This window comes from Engystomops pustulosus, chromosome 6 (assembly GCF_040894005.1).
Source record: "Engystomops pustulosus chromosome 6, aEngPut4.maternal, whole genome shotgun sequence".
Classification (NCBI taxonomy): domain Eukaryota; kingdom Metazoa; phylum Chordata; class Amphibia; order Anura; family Leptodactylidae; genus Engystomops; species Engystomops pustulosus.
Window position 1 is genome coordinate 45613453 of NC_092416.1, and position 12645 is coordinate 45626097.

General features: G+C 40.8%; 1 long non-coding RNA gene across 2 annotated transcripts in view; it reads left to right on the forward strand.

The window, feature by feature from the left end:
- LOC140135000 (uncharacterized) overlaps positions 1-11102 on the forward strand; it is an 89383-nt gene extending 78281 nt beyond the window's left edge. The window contains exons 3-4 of one of the 2 annotated variants that reach the window (XR_011856443.1): positions 8310-8354; positions 10956-11102. This is a non-coding gene — a long non-coding RNA (uncharacterized lncRNA). Of the gene's footprint in view, positions 1-8309; positions 8355-10152; positions 10385-10955 lie in introns of those variants that run through there. The other variant, XR_011856442.1, reaches the window with a different exon arrangement.
- Positions 11103-12645: the final 1543 nt, after the last annotated feature.

A 12645-nucleotide genomic window follows, 5' to 3' on the forward strand; every position in this document is an offset into this window, starting at 1 on the left:
CCTAGTATGGACTTTCCCACAAGTCAATGAGCCATTGGCCCCATTTAGAAACTTCTGATCTGTCAACTCAAATGAGTTCCCAATTCCCAGAACTGACATCAGACATGAGATGTAGTTGGACTCAACAAGAGGCAATGGTGGTACAGTCTAGTGCTTAGTTGGGCAGCAGGTAAAACAATGTATTCAGGTTAACAAAGTGAACATGAACAAAGAATGAACAAAGCAGTTTAGACAAAGCAGACCCAAATAACCTTCTTGATTAAGGACCGAGAACTATCGATAGAATCTTTATTAAATCCAATGGCATATTACCATTGGTAGGAGTCAGTGGTATTTAAAATACACTAGTCCCTAAGTGTGTCATGGCTAGAGCAATTTCTTGTTGAGGTATAGAAAAAAGCAAAAATATACATTGAAACCTGTCATATTATTATGTATATTTTAGCGCATTTTCTATAACTGTGCCAGTTGGGCTTAAGGGCCATCCTCTGTCCCTAAAGTACAGCTAAGGATGCGCTGCTTAGCGTGATTTTGTTTATTCTTGTCTTTGTTCATTTTGTAACATTCATACCTTACTAGTCTGGTTAACTCTGGTTAACTCCTTTCCTGGATTGATTTCCACCACACCGTCTGTCTCCTGTTGATTTTAATTGGAGTTGCAAACAGTTAAGCTAGCTGAGAAGGGCAGAATCTTCTTCCACTCCCATTCTCCCCCGCTGGTCGGATGTTGGGTATCTGGTCCAGTCCCCTTCTGGATTGGTACTCATAGAAGGTTCGCCTGCTATTTTCATTGTGCTTGCTATCAAGTCTTCATTGGAACTAGCTGACATATGCCTTCACTTCTGTGTCTTGGATTCCTTGAGCCTTTGCCTGTTTTATGACCATCCATTTTGTACTGCATAGTCTTCTTAGTTTTGACCTGTATTTGTGAACCACTCTTCTGCCTTTGTCTCCGTGTTTGCACTTTGGTGCACGAATAGAATGTTGACCAGTTGTTAACTACCACTTAGGGTGGCTCTGACATTAGGTAGGGACAACTGGAAAGGAGTTTAACGTTAGGACAAACTGTCCTTGGTGTCCTCTAGTCCATCTTAGCCATTTCCTAACTGGATAAAATTCTCAACTAGGATTTGGAAAGGCTATATTTTGAACTCTATCTACCATATATAGCATTTTCCAATAAAAAGACAATTATATATGGTGGGAAATTGTATGATGATGTTAATTTCCATTATTTCATCATTAAAATGTTAATTCTTTGCCGTGTCTCGTGCAGTCGTCATGAGCAGCTGCCTTTTAGTTGGTTCAAAGTGTATGTAAGAAGATGGATGGAGGCCCATACAGGCAATGATTAACAGATCTGGCAAATGCCTCATTACCCTTGTACATGGAGTGCCATAGTGATTCAGATAGCACACGTGAAAGCTCTTCCAAGTATATATCATGTGCAAGAGCCTCTGTGACTCTTGTAATATTGCACGATGATAGATCTTTACATATTGAAAGGAAAGGTCAGTATAATAAATACACATTTATGAGACTGCACTTGCCAATTAGCCTTTATTTCATTGCTTATAGTCTGAATAGTAATTGAAGGAGCTTGTGTCTTTACTTGATTACTAAAACAGGCTCCGAATGGCTCGCATAGCTACTACATAAGACTGTGGTAGAAGACAGAGTAGGACAGATTTTGTAACATAATGGCTGAAGAGCCTATGTGGTCACCCCACATTGGATCCTATGTAATGAGATGTCACTAGATGGCCTACTTAAAGCACGTGGACCTTCACCCAACCCCACCTAATGTATGTAATTTGTAATACCGGGAATGAGATTAACTATATATAGATATATATTATTGACCATGATATCTGGGTGGTCAGTCAAAGTTATCGTAGAGCTCATTCTAGTATTTTCTAGGGTGCATTAGTTCTGACTCTTACATCGCAACACCTGTAGCTACAGCTTTGGATTGGTAAGCTCAATTCAGACCCATGCAATGGGACCTAAAACTTTGTGTACGTAAGCAATGACACCTAAAAGTCAATGTTCAAAATTCTTGGGCGCCCTTAGAAGTAAGAGCAAATGTTATGCACAAACAAATCTTCTCAAAAGCATAAATGGGGTCAATAGGGCCCTATAGATGTAAGCTATGTGTGCAACAAGTACTTTCCCACCGCCTGTTACCAAAACGACAGGTGAGTGTCTCGCGTTGTGGCAGGAATTATTTTATCTGAAGACTTTGAGTACGGATTTCCCTATAATTGTCTCAGAACTGTCCTTATTACTGTCAGGATGTGAAGAGAGGATTTCTTGTTCTGTGAATTGTATGGAGACTTCCCGTAATACGCCATATCACCATGATCTGAGTGATGTGCTGCCCGCCCTACTGTAATAACACAAGACACACATTTCCCGGTTTATTAGCAAAATTATAAGTGATGGAAAATCCCGCTTAGGTTGCAATTACATTAGTGGTTCTATGTATGCTTTTATTATATATGTTTTTGTCAAAACAAGGTCATTTAGTTATTTTGTGATTCTTCATTTCTATGGGATGCTCCATAGTAAGTAATGGGAAACTCTCAACCATCTCAGTCACAATTGGTTATTTAAAGTAAAGACCAGTCATACGTTGGATTGTCACTAGAGATAATTTAATTGAAGGAAGTGGAATTTGATCCAAGTTTCATGTAAAATACAATTCTGAACGAATCCGAATTTCCTGCCAATTCGTTGTACTGAAGCTCGGAGACTAGGAGATTGTGGAAATCATGACCAGCAGCTCCAGTACAGCCTTCCCAGAGGACGGATACATTAAGAGACTTCTGGTCTTTGGAGAAATTGTGCCAGGAATGGTATAAGGTGCCAAGCCATGCAGGAAAGGGCTCACTGATGCCAGATAGTTAAGACCTGGCATTCATGAAGACATTTACGACATGTCCTGGCATCTGGTCCTATTGCTGCAGAAATTCCTGGCCTGGAGGATGCTCCCTGGGAACTGTAGCACCTGAGCACTACCAGTAGAATCCACTCCTCTGGGCCGAGACGGAGCCCACTTTGTGGAGAGCTCAAAGGGTGCCCTCTCCTGGTCACCCGGGCTCCAGGAGGTCAGAAAAAGATAAAAAAGGGGGGGGGTTCTGAGGGAGGAGGGCAAGATGGACCCCTATTCTCGGATGTACCGAACACCAGGGATCTGTTAGTCTCTGAAAGTGTCCTATATTTGTCAGAAAACTATAGTGAAAGTTCTCATAGGAACCTGGGGCAGAAGAAGTCAGTCCCTCCATGCATAGATTGTCAGCCCTGTACCCTGACAATTCCACCCCATTTATGCCCCGCTGTCTGGGATGGTTTTTTTGTGTGGTGCATACAATGATGATTCAGACAGTCATCGGCTCCCCACGTCAACCTTGTGCAATGGCGGCTGCTGTGTGTAGCGGTGACCAGCAGACATTATGTTATGAAATCATCGTATCAGATGGCTTCATTGCAGCACATAGCAGCAGTGAAGAAAAAAGAGGCGAGGTTTGCTGCGGGAGGGGAACATAAAAAGGTGAGTAACTGATGTTCATTAGTTTTTATTTACACTAAAACAAAGAGAATGGCTACAATATGAGGGGAAGATGAGAGGGGCTACAATATAAGGGGGAGATGAGGGGTCCACAATATGACGGGGAGATAAGAGGAGACCACAATATGAGGGCGGGGGGTTAAAGGGACCAACAATATGATGGGGAGATGAAAGAGACACTATATGAGGTGTGAGGGGGGCCTCTACCAGGGGGCGACACAATATGAGGGGGCCAAGATATGAGGTATGCAACAATGTGAGGTGTAGTTAAGGTTGCTTTTCATAAGAGGTCCTGTCAGGCAAAATAACCACCCAAAACTAAATATCCCTTTAGAAACATGATTAGAAAACATTCCCCCTATCCCTAAATTGTCTCTCTACATGCCTGTAAACTTAAACAATCAGGTCCTAAAGTTGTATGCAATTGACCTGAGATGGGTCCAATGGGTCATTATCACATATAGCTGTTCAGCTTATTCATGAGTGGGAGGCACAGCCACGACCCCCAGTGCTTGACCGACAGCCTGTATAATGATGTGACACTCCTGGTGCTGGCTCCTCTATGTGCTTTCTGGTGCTGGCGCCCCCTGCAGCCTGCGTATGTATGAGATATTCCTATACACATAACTGGATCCTGTATAATAATGTGACACTCCTGGTGCTGGCTCCTCTATGTTCATCCTGGTGCTGGTGCCCCCTCCACCTTGTGTGTGTATGAGATACTCCTATACACATGACTGACAGCCTGTGTAATGATGTGACACTCCTGGTGCTGTTTCCTCTCTATATCTCCTGGTGCTGCTTGTATAGCAGAACATGTTAGGTACTTGTAGCTGATGTCTGTGTCTCATACATCTATATGGGAGAACACAGTGGGGCAGATTTACTTATCCGGTCCATTCGCGATCCAGCGGCGCGTTCTCTGCGCTGGATTCGGGTCCGGCCGGGATTTAATAAGGTAGTTCCTCCGCCGTCCACCAGGTGGCGCTGCTGCGCTGAAAAGCATCTGAACGCGCTGGAGTTCACCGGCTTGGGCTGAGTGAAGGTAAGCGCGTCCCGAGCGACACATTTTCCTTCTTAAATGGGGCGATTTTTCGGAATACGTCGGGTTTTCATTCGGCCACGCCCCCCGATTTCCGTCGCGTACATGCCGGCGCCGATGCGCCACAATCCGATCGTGTGACCCAAAATCTCGGGGCAATTCAGGTACAATCGGCGCAAATCGGAAATATTCGGGTAACACGTCGGGAAACCGCGAATCGGGCCCTTAGTAAGTGACCCCCAGTATGTCACAGCTTGTATACATTACACACAGACCTGAGCAGGGGAGGAGAGGGGAGGGGTAACAGGGATGACATCACTTCTTCTCTTCACGTGCCAAGCCTCATTTACAATAATAAATAAAGACATTAACCCCTTCACGCTCCGTGGCGGATATATCTTAGCCATGTGTACTCTGACATGATACTGGTGCAAAGTACAACATGTCCCGCAAAAAATAAGCCATCAACCAGCTCCGTAGCCAAAAAAGTAACAATGTTATGCCACTTGGAAGACGGCAATACATAAATGATAGATTTTTCCCCACATTAGGGTTTTGTTTGACAAATTTAGTAAAACGTAAGAAAATATATTCAAGTCTGGTATCCCCGTAATCGTATCGACCCATAGAATAAAGATAACAGGATTATTAGTCTATACGGTGAACACCAAAAAAAAAAAGAGTAAAAAATCCAGTACAGAATTGATGCTTTTCTACTCCTGCCCTCAAAAAAAGTTCCTAAATTTTCAACAATAGGTGATACCAACCCCAAAATGGTAACAATGGAAAAAGCATCTCATCGCGCAAAAAAAATGGCATCACATGGCCCAAATAACGAAAAAGCGAAAATTTTATAGCCTTCAAAAGGGGCCAATGAGGAAACTAAAATCCTGGCAGCTGCAGGGCTCTCCTTCCCTTCTGCGTCTCGCTGTGCCCCCATAACACAAGTAACGGCCACATGTGGGGGGTCTTTGTACTCAGGAGAAATTGCAGAACAAATTGTATGGTGGGTTTTCTCTTTTTATATTTTGGAAATGTGTAAATTTTAGGGCTAAATGAACGTATAAGGGAACAATTTGACCATTCTAAATTTCACCTCCATTTTGATTCAATTACTATGAAGATCTCAAGGGGTTAACAATCTTCGTAAAATCTGTTTCTGATAGCTTGAGGGGTGCAGATTTGAAAATGGGTTGGTTATATAGGGGGTTTTGATGCTAAATATGTAAAATTTCATTCCAAACTGTATTTATCCCCAAAATAGTCAATTCTGAAAATCCGGAAAAGCGATATTCTATTTGTAAGCCGCGTGACATCAAAATAAATTATCCAGACATTTCAGAAATTATGAAAATGTAAAGTAGACAAATGGGAAATGTTATTCAGCAACTTATTTAGGTGGTAAATCTATCTGCCTGAAAATGCAATGATTTTGAATTTCGAAAATGGCAAATTTTTAAAAAAATTTATCATATTTCCTTTTTTTTTGTAAGTAAACGCAAAACTTACCAGCCAAAATTTACCACTAAAATGAAGTACAACATGTGGGGAAAAAACAATCTCAGAATCGTTTTGATAAGTAACAGTGTTCAAAAGTTATAACCATATAAAGCGACGCAGGTCAGAATCCAAAAAATCGGGCTGAGCCTTAAGCTACAAAATGGCTGCGTCCTTAACCCCTTAACGACTTGGCCTTTTTTAGTTTTTTCACTTCCATTTTTCACACCCCACCTTCAAAAATCTATAACTTTTTTATTTTTCCACATAAAGAGCTCTGTTATGGCTTATTTTCTGCGTAACAAATTGCACTTCGTAGTGACGGTATTTAATGTTCCATGGCGCGTACTGGGAAGCGGGAAAAAAATTCCAAATGCAGTGAAAATGGTGAAAAAACACATTTGCGACGTTTTCTTGTGGGCTTGGATTTTACAGCTTTCACTGTGTGCCCCAAATGACAGGTCTACTTTATTCTTTGGGTTGCTACGATCACAGGGATACCACATTTGTACAGGTTTTATAATGTTTTCATACATTTAAAAAAATTAAAACCTCCTGTACAAAAATTTTTTTTTTGATTTTGTCATCTTCTGGCGCTAATAACTTTTTCATACTTTGGTGTACGAAGCTGTGGGTGGTGTCATTTTTTGCGACTTTTGATGGCGTTTTCATTGCTATCATTGTTAGGACTGTGCTACCTTTTGATCACTTTTTAATAATTTTTGTATATTTTCCAAAATGGCAAAAAAATGTCATTTTTGACTTTGGACGCTATTTTCCGTTACGGGGTTAAACGCAGTGAAAAACCGTTATTATATTTTGATAGATCGGACATTTTCGGACGCGGTGATACCTAATGTGTTTATGATTTTTACTGTTTATTAATATTAATATCAGTTCTAGGGAAAGGGGGGTGATTTGAATTTTTAGGTTTTTTTAATATAATTTTTTTTTTTTAAACTTTTTTTTACTTTTACTTTAACTATTTTTCAGACTCCCTAGGGTACTTTAACCCTAGGTTGTCTGATCGATCCTACCATATACTGCCATACTGCAATATGGCAGTATATGGGGATTTTACTCCTCATTCATTACAATGTGCTGATAGCACATTGTAATGAATAGGTTAAAACGAGACAGCTTCGGGCCTTCGTGAGGCCCGATGCTGTCATGGCAACGGATCACCGCTCCCCGTGACGTCATCGGGGAGCGAAGATCCGCGCCAAGATGGCGGCGCCCATGCGGCGCCATCTTTTTGAAGCCTCCGGCAGCAATGCCGGAGGTGATCGCGGTGAAAGCACCCGCGATCGGTGCTAGCACCGATCGCGGGTGTTACCGGTAAGCCTTTGCTGCAATATGCAGCAAAGACTTACCGGCTATGGAGAGGGCTCGGGCCGCGAGCCCTCTCCATGCACCGGGACCCGGCGCGCGCCGTACTAGTATGGCGCGCGTCGGGAAGGGGTTAAGGGGTTAATAAAGGAAAGATGATTTTAGAATGATTAAAGTGTAGAGGTGACAGAAATAGTGACGGAGACCTGATGACAGGCGTTCTTTAAGGCTGCATGTGCTAGATGCGCTTGAATTGCATTATGAAACACATTTAAATGCATGTGGAGTATCTCCTCCCCATACATATCTGCCTTTTGACCTAAATGCAGATAGAGTCCCAGGGTGCAGTCACACGTCGCATTTAACGCACGCGTTTACAGATGAAAAACGATTTGCCTTTTTACAAAACTGCTGTGTTTACAAAACGCAACCGTTGCATGCGTTAACAGCTGTTTCATTTGGCAAATAATCTCAGCTGTTGCAATGCGTTTTCAAACGCATGCGTTAAACGCAACGTGTCAATGCACCCCCAGAAGGGAGATAAAACGAGACAATTAGGCCAATATTGCATCCCACACCAATCAGCTGTTCCAGGCAGCCTCAGGTGCCAGAAGCTAAATAATAATTGACCTGCAGTAACTAAAGCGGTGATGCATTACAGTGGACAGAGCATTTATCAATGGCCCTTGTTGCTGCCTAAGGATAAGTCCAAACAATTTCAAAACGGTTCCCAGCCCAGAAAACCCCCTTCATTTATATGTTATATGGAATGTAAATGTGGCTTTAAAACTTGCAACTTGTCCTGTAAAAAACAAGACCTCTTATGGCAATGACTTTGTCTTTTTGACACATCTTACGTTTTTTTTACAGTTGGAGACTGCTGACAGCCTCAGTGATGACTAAATCCTTACACCAGTGAGTAAAGTAGCCTTTGTTATTTTTGTGGTTTTTCTCAGGATACAAGTTAACCTGTCTGAACTGTGCATCAGAAAAGATAGGAATGCACCCTGTCCAGATGTAAAACTTTGCTTATATCTTGGCAGCTCCGATTAACGTCACGATTGTCAAATAGTCGTATTGTCCTATTAAAGCTGACAGCACCTCACAGGGAAAGACCTTTGCTATGTGAGGCACTCTCTCTGAGGTTACAAGTTCATAGGCTTGTCCATGAAACAAAAAGTGTGTGAACAAAATATGGGTTCTATGAAACTATGATGAGAAGACGGGATGTGAATATACCCTTATTATTTTCAATACAAACACAGCACTTAACACAGTTATAGGCTAGGCTGTTAGGTTGACAGCTAAAAAAATAGTTCTCTTTCTCCACCACCCCTCTTTTCATGGTTAAAAAGAAGTGAATTACACCTATGGTCAGAATAGGAACCACAGGAATAGGGACTGGTGGGAGGCCCTTTCAATCAATTATCATTTCCTTCACTTTTAGACAGGAGATCTTTTGCACTGAACAAAACTGGGATAAAAGCTCATTACGACTTTGGATAGCCCAAAAAGCTTGCCAATATACAAAAAACAAGACCGCAGTGGGCCCCGGTGCAAATTTTGGATTAGGGCCTCATATGTCTAAATTCCTTTGTCCAGCCCCCAAGCCTATGCAAAAAATAAGCATACAAAATACATAGGGGAACATTTACTATGTGCAGTTTGCCTGTGTATAGTGCAGGGTGTATATGGCTTTGTGGGACTAGTAAAATTATACATATCTGAAACTTAACTTCCCTGGTTCTCCTGTTGGTTTACAGTGGCATGCAGTACAATCACAACCTAGATTGCATGCCTGCTACAGCATTAGTAGCAGGCATGTTACAATGGTCGGGGTGACCCTCCTGGCCATGTATGTATGTTACAGCAAAAACCCCTCAAATACAGCAAGGAACCCCTTTGTTAATATATAATTCTGTAGCACCTTCTTCATTGTGGTTTAATACAGCAACACGCCCTCATTAATTAATGTATAATAAAGCAGAACCCCCATTATTAATTAAGGTGTAATTCAGCAACACACCCTCATTAATTAATGTATAATAAAGCAGAACCCCCATTATTAATTAAGGTATAATACAGCAACAATAAATACCTATGAATCAGAGCACAAAAATACTTCTGCAAAAACCTATCAACCTATGAAAATATACTACCTATATGTAGGAAAATGCACTTATAAGCCAAACACTCAAAACAATCTTTGAGGGTACAAAAACAACAGTATTCTTTATTCAATTCTTAACCTAAAAAATCACAGACTACACAGGGACAGTTTAAAATCATTTAAAAAACATACATGCACAAAATCTTAAACAGGTGGACATGTGGCCGAGGGAATCACAATGAGTATAGCACACAAATGGTCAATCTGTGTGTAAGGTGTGAAAAGCCTAATATTGTATAATCACAGCTAGCAAAACAACATATTGTAACTTAATAGTACAAATGTGTAAACATCATTTGTAAACATCATTTGTAAATTTTTTAGGTTAAGAATTGAATAAAGAATACTGTTGTTTTTGTACCCTCAAAGATTGTTTTGAGTGTTTGGCTTATAAGTGCATTTTCCTACATATAGGTAGTATATAATACAGCAACACACCCTCATTAATTAATGTATAATATAGCAGAACTTATCGCTTCTTGATATAAAGACCATAGACTGTGCACAGAAAAAAAAAATCATTATTTACCTCCCCTCTGCCAGGGATCCCACAGCCTTCTCTTCGGGCTTCGAGTTCAGGACGAAAGCGGCACAATCAATTGTTATTGATTATTTTCTGGGACTCACAATCTGCCGCCTGAAGCGAATCACTTTGTGGCAGATATGAGGCCTCCTCCACCTCCGTCATCTTTACGGCCCTGCTCATAAGCAGTGAGAGAGATTGTTGTCTGCAGTTTTTACCTGTATTCTTCATATTTCATTTTAAACAGTATAGTAATGCAAAAATTAAATATTATAAAATATATTGTTAGATTTGATTAATGTTATATTTTATGTTATGTTATATGTTTACAACTCAAATTTCACAGTTCCTGATGCAGAATGGATACCCCCTCAATTACTGAAAGATTTATTCATATTAGTTGGTTCCAGGCTCTATCAGTTATCTAGTTTTTTAAAAAATTAGATCCAGGTATAATGTTCAGCACCTCATTGATAAAGTGTTTATAGGGGCCACAGTGCTCATGCAAATGCTGCACACTCTTCGATAATGGGTCGCAGGCATGTTCATACCCATTCATTAAAGTGAGTTTAGTTTCGTTTTTTATACCCAGACTTATTGAAGCAGTTGGAAGGGCCTAATATAACTGCTTTCTAGTTGGGTATATTTTAGCAATTTATCTATGTGTATACCTCATGCACGACGAAGACGAAGCGTGAAGGTTCAAGCTGTCTACATCGTATGTTACCTTATGTACCACTCTTTTTAATGAAATGAAGAAACTTTAGAATTTGCACCTAATATCTCAAAGTGACGCATCTTCTTTTTTTTCTTCATATGCAAGCCTGTTCCAAACCCCATTACTATCCGGCCACTGTTATATGCTGAAACTGCTGGAATGGTGAGCGAGTGACATCCAAAACTTCTTGTTTTGCAGTTTTGTCCCATTCAGTACAGTGAGTTTATTTTTGTTTTTTATACCCAGACTTATTGATCCAGTTAGGGGGGGGGGGTCGATATAATTGCTTTCTATATGGGTATATTTTAGAATTGTATCTATGTGTACAAACCTTATCCACGATTGAAAGTAAAAAGTAAAAAGAGAAGCGTCAAAAAATGGTTTCTTAAGCAAAATGTGTAAATTACCTTTTAGCTATTAATAATATAATAAATCTTTAATTATATGGATCCAAAGTATTCTGGAGCGCTTTACAGATCATGGGGTACATATACAGACAAAATAAGACATTGCAGAGTAATAACCTGGTGAGATGAAACAAGAGTAGAGTAGAGGGTTCGGACACCTGACCGAGACAGGGAGTCCCCCTGGGCAATCATAGACATAGTTAGTTACTAGGGGCATTAATTTGCCGGATTGGCTGTTTAGCCACCAAACTGGCAATATGTCCGGGTCAGGTGGCTGAACCTGAACACCAAACACAAACCCATCAGGCCTGCTCTTCTCTACACAAAAGCTTACACAGGTCTTTCTATCATAAACCGCGTTGACTATTTGCTAAGCTTTAGTATTATTCCTATCCAACGTAACGGAACCACTTAGGGAGGCTCCATACAGTACGGCCAATGATGCCCAAGAACATCAGATGTGTATATATTATGCAATATTATATATGTATATATTATATTTTTGCTTCTTATTAAAGGAAATCTACCATCAAAATCTGCCATGATAAAGCAGGGACACTTATAGATCCAAGCCTTGGGGTAATCTTTTTATATTTATTATCCATGGCCTTATTCCTTCTAAAATCAACTTTTTAAAGTATGCTAATTAGCCTATAGGGCTTTGGGTGTCGTTACCAGAGCCTCTCTGTGCTTCAGCTTCACAGGCTGTACTATGCTTCCTTAGAACTCCCCCTCCTTCTGCTTGATGTAATCTCACACAGTGGAAGGGGGGAAATGCTCCTGCATAGTTTAGCAGCCTGTGAATACTCCGCATGGAGGGGCTCTGGTAATACTTCCAGTAGCTCTTCAGGCTCATTAGCATAAATGTTAATTTAATTTTAGGAAGCCATGGATAACAAATATAAGAGGATTAACACAGCAATTGGGGGACATTTATCCAGGCATTGTGATTATTATCCCGTATACGCCAGCTCCACGCCAAGGGGACACAGCTGGTGGCGAAGTGAAAGTTTGCAGTTTCCAGGTAGGACCTGGTGTAGAATTATACGCTGCACGGCTGCCCCACCGGATACATCAGGAGGCCTAGGCCTCTTGATGTATATGGCGGTGCTGAAGGGGCAGGGATTTCATCATATGATAAATCTCCCCCACGGTGCCTGGATCTATGAGTAAGTATGTCCCTGGTTTATCATAATTGATTTTGATGCTAAATATCCTTTATCTTACGATTGCTTTGTTCTTAATTTTCTTGTATATTTTTATAAACTATTTTTGGCATATGTTACCTCTGCAGCTTTCTTGCTAAAGTGTAGAGGGTTAATGAGTGGCATATCCCTTTTTCCACTGTCTGCTATAAGCTGTATTCATAATAATATATGTACACTCGG